The sequence below is a fragment of the Mytilus edulis genome, chromosome 13, assembly GCF_963676685.1.
Source record: "Mytilus edulis chromosome 13, xbMytEdul2.2, whole genome shotgun sequence".
NCBI lineage: Eukaryota > Metazoa > Mollusca > Bivalvia > Mytilida > Mytilidae > Mytilus > Mytilus edulis.
Genome location: NC_092356.1, coordinates 49,231,379 through 49,238,791, shown reverse-complemented (window position 1 = coordinate 49,238,791; position 7,413 = coordinate 49,231,379). Strand labels below are relative to the sequence as shown.

General features: G+C 32.5%; 1 long non-coding RNA gene across 1 annotated transcript; it reads right to left on the bottom strand.

The window, feature by feature from the left end:
* Window positions 1-812: 812 nt before the first annotated feature.
* Window positions 813-7,017, bottom strand: LOC139501803 (uncharacterized). The gene is made up of 3 exons (XR_011658661.1): window positions 6,810-7,017; window positions 3,145-3,381; window positions 813-2,178 (listed from the first exon to the last, which is right to left on the bottom strand). It is a non-coding gene; the product is annotated as an uncharacterized lncRNA (long non-coding RNA).
* Between the last annotated feature and the right edge of the window lie 396 nt (window positions 7,018-7,413).

Here is a 7,413-nt window from a genome sequence, read left to right as displayed (position 1 = left end):
TTTTTTTTACATCCAGTGTCAAATATTTATGCAAGTTCAGGACCGTTGATTTTTTTTTTTTACAATAAATACAACTTGGAGATAGGTCCTGTAGTAGGTGTCGTCCAGGACGAAGGTCTGGAAATTTAAGAATGCCATGCATTGGAAAATGAGGGATTATTGGATAGGAGCAAACATTTTGCCTTTCAGTAGACCAACTACGAACTCCTCAAAGAGTTGCATTCTCTCTACAACTAGGCATCGGATTTAATGTCCCTATTCTGACAAGACGTGACTGCGTATTTATACATCCTGCACAGCCAAACGGACGACGAACATTGGCAAGTCGGGTGAAGACAAAGTGGAAAGCTAGTTGAAAACTAACAACAACTCATTAAAAAACTTATGTGTCTAAGTTGAGGTTCATTCAAGTTTTTGTTGATAGAAGTAAAATGATCTGAACCAAAGTTCTAGTTTACAGTTTCTATATAAGTTAAAATCGTAAAAACATTCGAATTCTATGATCCAATATTCCATTCACTAAGGACGAGAGACTAGTGTACACATGACATTCGATGATATCAACCCTCAACCAATATAATCCCTCGAGCAGAGCTCTTGGGATTATATTGGTGTCTCGGGTTCATACGGATGCGATATTAAAAAGCCATATGATATTCTCTATATATCGTATATGGGATGGACTTGTATAGTTAAGTGGACATTTTTTTTTTATTTAAAACGTGAGGCTTCATATTTTATTAATCTGAAACAATAAATATACATTGGTAACATAAAAAAGTAGGATAAGGCAAATCATATGTCATCTGATATCCATGACTTACAAATATCAATGTAATAGAGTTCAGTTACTTTGAGAATTGCTTTATTTAGCCCAATATTTCATAACCTAGAACTGACCAATATCAAATATTTTCGAAGTAGTCATAAGTTTATTCACGTCACTCAAAATATTCAACCCTGAATTTGATACCCTGTATTACCAAAGCATTCATGGTGAAGGAAGTTTTTCATAAATATATATATTTTTTCGTCACTTTTATCCATCTTTATTAACCAACTAAGTGCATTATTGCCAAAAGTGACTGTTTATTAAAAATTACATATTTTCTGTAATGGCCCTGTTTTTCTGTAATGGCCCTGTTTTTTTCTGTAATGGCCCTGTTTTTCTGTAATGGCCCTGTTTTTCTGTAATGGTCCTGTTTTTTCTGTAATGGCCCTGTTTTTTCTGTAATGGCCCTGTTTTTTCTGTAATGGCCCTGTTTTTCTGTAATGGCCCTGTATTAATGCCCAGTTTGTCTGTATTAAGCCCTGTTAGGGTTTTTAATAAAGTTAATAAAACTAAGTTGTAAAGAGTATAATACCTTTTTGTATTTTATTTAATTTAGTAACCAGCAACCAACATTAAAGAACCATATAAAGGGATCACTGTTCATCCTGTTTTTTAACACATATCTCTTTCAACTTAATATCTTGGATATTTGGTATACTTAAAGCTTTATAATGGTGAAGTACAAATTATTTTGTTCTAACTAAACTGTCATTAAAAGAGTAAGACAGTACATCAAGTTAGCAGCAACACATACACTTTTTTCAGTTGGTTAATAAATGTATTAAGAAAAGGGTGTTTTCATAATGGCCCTGTTATATGTCCTCGGTCAGTAATAATGGCCTCGGATGTCTGTAATAATCCTTGGCGTTGCCTCGGGCCATTACAGACTTCCTCGACCATTATTACAGACCTTGGACATATAACAGGGCCATTATAAAAACAACCATTCATTAATATTATAATATTTTTTTCAGAAATATATATGTTTTCACTAAATTATGAAACTTTCTTCAAAGACATTTGATAAGGCTGCATGTGTATTGATAACACTAATAAATGCTTTCTTTGAGATTGTCAATTGTCATGTTTACAAAAAAACATGCAAAAAAATATGAACGAAAATAGTGTCAAAGTTTCATATGTGCGTAAATTATTTGCCGCGGATGTTGGTCCATTACAGAAATTTCCCCGACACATTCTAACACAAGTTGTTGTTAGACTTTCTGTATTATGTTGACACAAAGAATCGTTGTTCGTTGCGATATTCTTCAGCGTTTTTAACTTATTAGTATCAAACGACCAGGTAATACCATCACAACATGTTCTTATATACGCTTTTATGAATCCTGAAATGTAAAATATATACCATAAACTCATCATAGGTACCAGTATTAAGTTCTTTAATTACGCCAGACGAGCGTTTCGTCTACAAAAGACTCACCAGTGACGCTCGAATAAAAAAAAGTTAATGTTTATATATGAGTAAATGTTGACTTGTTCAATACTGTTGATATTCAATTTTATTTGGTTGTGTTTTTGTTGTTCTTGTGTTTTGTCCCTCATCAGTGAAAGTTAAACAGGAAAAAGAATTAGAGACATTTACAGCCAATTGCATTGAGTGTGTAGGTAAGGCCAATTGTTTATTGCTTCTAATTGTTATACGCTAATATTTATCTATTCGGAATGTGCAAGCTTGAATAAACTGTTATGGTCCTTATGGTGGGATTTTCCCTGTGTTTTTGAGAATGTCGTTGTTTTTGGAATATACGATAAAATTTGATAGTCTTCGACAAATGTTTATTATGTCCCTTGCATGCTCCCGTCTTTATTTTACATAAAACGTATAGAATATATTATGACTTAGAGTATGGATTATCACTAGTCCTTCATTTCATTTATGTATATTTTTATTTTTTTGCCATTTTCTTTCTATTCCTCATACATTTGTGTCCATTATTCTTTATTTTATAATTAAGCACCTCATTATTCTCCTTATTTTATTTTTTGGGTCCATGTTTTTTTTATTTTTTATATTTTTTACCCATTATTCTGATTTTGTGAACCCCCATCCACATTATCATCTTATTAACGTATATGCTATGTTTAAAAAGAAATTAAGACTACATTTGTTATTTGCCTTTTATAGCTGACTATGCGGTATGGGCTTTGCTCATTGTTGAAGGCAGTACGGTGACCTATAATTGTTAATTTCTGTGTCATTTTGGTCTCTTGTGGAAAGTTGTCTCATTGGCAATCATACCACATCTTCTTTTTATATATAGACAATAGCCATGAATAGTTCAATCACATACCTCCTCCTTCAAATTCCTCTATGCAACAATAGCTATGGTTAGCTAAAGCACTACAATTCTGTACGTACGGGTCGTCTTTAAAATCTTTCATAAAAACATCCGTATTGTTACCATACTCATGAAATAGCTTAGTATGAAGCTCTTCCATCCTTTTTGTGTTCACCTGGCAGTCATTTTTACCCTTGTTGCTTGAAGAGTCCCTGCAGGCAAAGCACATACCAGTCTCACATTGTGTTTCTGAAACATTTAAGAAGAATCCAATTACAATCAATTTCACATCACTTTCACTTATGTCTTATGTTAAGAAAGATAAATTTTAAACCTTAGGCAATTATATATAGGCACACCTCCGAAGCACAAGCCACCGTTAGGTTAATTGGCCAATCTTTATACATAGATCATTATAAGAAGATGTGGTATAAGTACAAATGAGAAAAAAACTCCATCCAAGTCACAATATATAAAAATAAACCATTACACGGAGCTTTGGTTCACACATTAGGAAAAGCAGCCAAGCCATATACAATTACTTTGCTGGTACATATGAAATAGATATAGGAAGATGTGGTGTGAGTGCCAATGAGACAACTCTCCATACAAATAACAATTTAAAAAGTAAACCATTATAGGTTAAAGTACGGCCTTCAACACGGAGCCTTAGCTCACACCGAACAACAAGCTATAAAGGGCCCCAAAATTACTAGTGTAAAACCATTCAAACGGGAAAACCAACGGTCTAATCTATATAAACAAAACGAGAAACGAGAAACACGTATATATTACATAAACAAACGACAACTACTGTACATCAGATTCCTGACTTAGGACAGGTGCAAACATTTGCAGCGGGATTAAACGAAAGCACATTTACACCCTGAGTAATGCCTTTAGTTGTTATTGAATGTTCTGCATTTATCATGCATTTCAAAGAAACAATGGCAATTTCTGAAATACCCACTCCTAAATTTTTGAAATCTGTATTACTTTGAATTATACATAATAGCATGGTGTATACTAGAACCAAGCGGGCTAACTCGCTTATAGATGTACGCGTACTTACAATGAATTCAAAGTAAGGATATGATAGTAAAATATTTTCATTTGAATAACTGCAAGTATATAATCAATATTATATTTCATTTCAAACATGATTCGATAATCTATATAGCACTACGGAATTTTGGTTTTCATAATTTCAAATTGACATACAGATTGAAATCCAGAAATCATTATTTTAGCCGATGTGATGTTTTTGAAGAGTTGATTTTAATTATACACTATCTGTATTTCAGTATCAACAGTCAAAGTTTTATACATTTACAATGTAAAATAAAACGATAAAATAGTAGGAAGGAGACAATTTTAGCTCATAATAATGTACCATCACTATGTAGAAATCATCTGAATTCTTAAATACCACAACTAGAGGCTCTAAAGAGCCTGTGTCGCTCACCTGTTTTTTTCTTATGCTTTGGAAATCATGTAAAATAAGGTTAAAATCATAATTTATAGTATAAGATATTATTAGATACTATATAATTATATCTTAGATAATAGAAAAATACTGCAAAATTTCCATAAAATTACTAACTCAAGGGCAGCAACCTAACAACTGGTTGTCTGAAAATTTCAGGGCAGACATATTTAAATCTGATGAACATTTTTGCCACCAGTCAGATTTGCTCTAAATGCTTCAGTTTCAGAGATATAAACCAAAAACTGCATTTTACCCTATGTACTATGTTTAGCCATGTCTGCCATCATGGTTCAGAGGCAGGGTCATCGGGCACATTTTTCAAACTAGATACTCTTCTGTAATTATGGACAAGTTTAGTTATATTTGTTTTAGTAGTTTCAGAGGAGAAGAGAATTGGTAAAATTGACTATAAAGGGCAACTCCTTAAGGGGTCAACTGACCATTTTGGTCATGTTGACTTATTTGTATATCTTACTTTGCTGAACATTATTGCTGTTTACAGTTTATATTTTATCTCTATCAATAATAATATTCAAGATAATAACGAAAAACGGCAAAATTTCCTTAAAATTACAAATTGGCAACCCAACAACCGGTTGTCCGATTTATCTGAAAATTTCAGAGCAGATAGATCTTTACTAGATAAACAATTTCACCCCATGTCAGACTTGCTCTAACTGCTTTGGTTTCAGAGTTATAAGCCAAAATCTACATTTTACCCCTATGTTCTGTTTTTAGCCATGGTGGCCATCTTGGTTGGCTGGCCGGTTAAACGGACACATTTTCTAAACTAGATACCCCAATTATATACCCCAATTACAATTGGGGCCAAGTTTGGTTAAATTTGACCCAGTAGTTTCAGAGGTTTTTGTTAAAGTTAACAGACGACGTCGGACGACGACGACGACGACGACGACGCCGACGCCGGACGCAAAGTGATGAGAAAAGCTCACTTGGCCCTTTGGACCAGGTGAGCTTAAAAGTGGCAAATGTCTGAAATTTCGAAGATTTTCTTGGAATGAAATATTTCACTTTTCATAGATTTAATTAGTCATCGAATACCAATATGTACATAAATAAAGAACAAATTAAATGCATTTAAAATCCACACATAATAACCCAACATAACTACCCAGAGACGTTTATTGGTGATCGATCAAATGTGAAAACTTCCTCGTTCGAGTCTATTCAATTCAAACAATACATTTATACACGTTATATGATTTTTATATTCTTATCTTCAAATACATTTTAATTGTGTAGTCATGAACCATTTATATGTGTAGATCAATTATGTTATATTTTAAAATGATTACTGTCGCCCGATTTATTTTGAAGACATGTTTTTTCGTTGTGCATTAACTGATTTTGTGATATGGATGGATACGCCATATCCTTTGATTTTCCATAATATGTTCATTTCAATAAAATCGACGATATACTTATATTATTAAGATTGAAAATTTAAAAAAAAAATAAAACTATATATGGACAATGACCCCTCTGCTATGTCATATGCATGAGTATACTGTTCCACATACTTTAGATTTGACAACCAGTGATGTTGATGTACGACTTGAAATTAATACGGCTTTCTGCAAGACACAAATAATGCCCCCGTCTGATCATAAAAAAATTATAAACTTAACACTATGTATGCTGACCTATCTTTTATTTTTATTCCGAATGCCTACACTTGCAGCTGGATGTCAGTTCTGAAATCAGTCTTAGGGTTACAATTTTCCAGTTTTTATATTTACCAAGTTCAAATGTCAATTTCCAGTTGTCAACTACCCGGTATTGATTACATTTTTGACAATACTAAAAATCTTATGTATAGTGCATTATAACATTTAACTTTAGTAGTACAAACCATGTGTTCAATTATATAGCGTTGTTTGTGAATATCTAAAACATCCCCCTTTCGAATTTTAAGTACAAAAATTACCAATTCCAAATACCTAGAATTTTGAGAATAGTAAATACATAAAGTCGAACCATAGAAGTAATATTGAATATTGATCTATATCCGGATGGAAGAACGGACGATTAAACAGACGGACGGATGGATAGGCAGTGGTAAATTAATTTCCATATTGAGATGGCGTAGTTATGTTTTGCCAATAACCAAAAAGGTTTCAGCCATGTTCGAATCTTTTAAATACTCGGTTCGAAACCAAAAACTTACCATGAATAAGAATAGCAAAGATTAGAAGTCTAACAATCCAAACTGTCTTCATTATTATGAATTCATTATTTTATGGTAATTCGATGATCACACAAACCCGGTAGTATTTTGTTACGGATCACTGGTTTTCATATATGCAATATTAAACATTTAAACATTTAACGTAACCGTATTCAGTGCTATTTAAATATTTACCGTGTATGTAGAGGAAGATCAAATTTCTTAGTTATATAGTCAGTTTAGTTTGCTCGCATTGTTTATAATATCTATGTCTTTCGTTTACTATGTACATTTGTATTTCGGTCAATTAAAACGCTCGCGTAGAGCTTATATTGTATTGTTACTTAACATACCGACTTTGAAATTATATAACTTATTTGATTTGATTTGAAAATAAATAATATCTATGTCTTTCGTTTACTATGTACATTTGTATTTCGGTCAAAACGCTCGCGTAGAGCTTATATTGTATTGTTACTTAACATACCGACTTTGAAATTATAGAACTTATTTGATTTGATTTGAAAATAAATAATATCTATGTTTTTCGTTTACTATGTACATTTTTATTTCGGTCAACACGCTCGCGTAGAGCTTATATTGT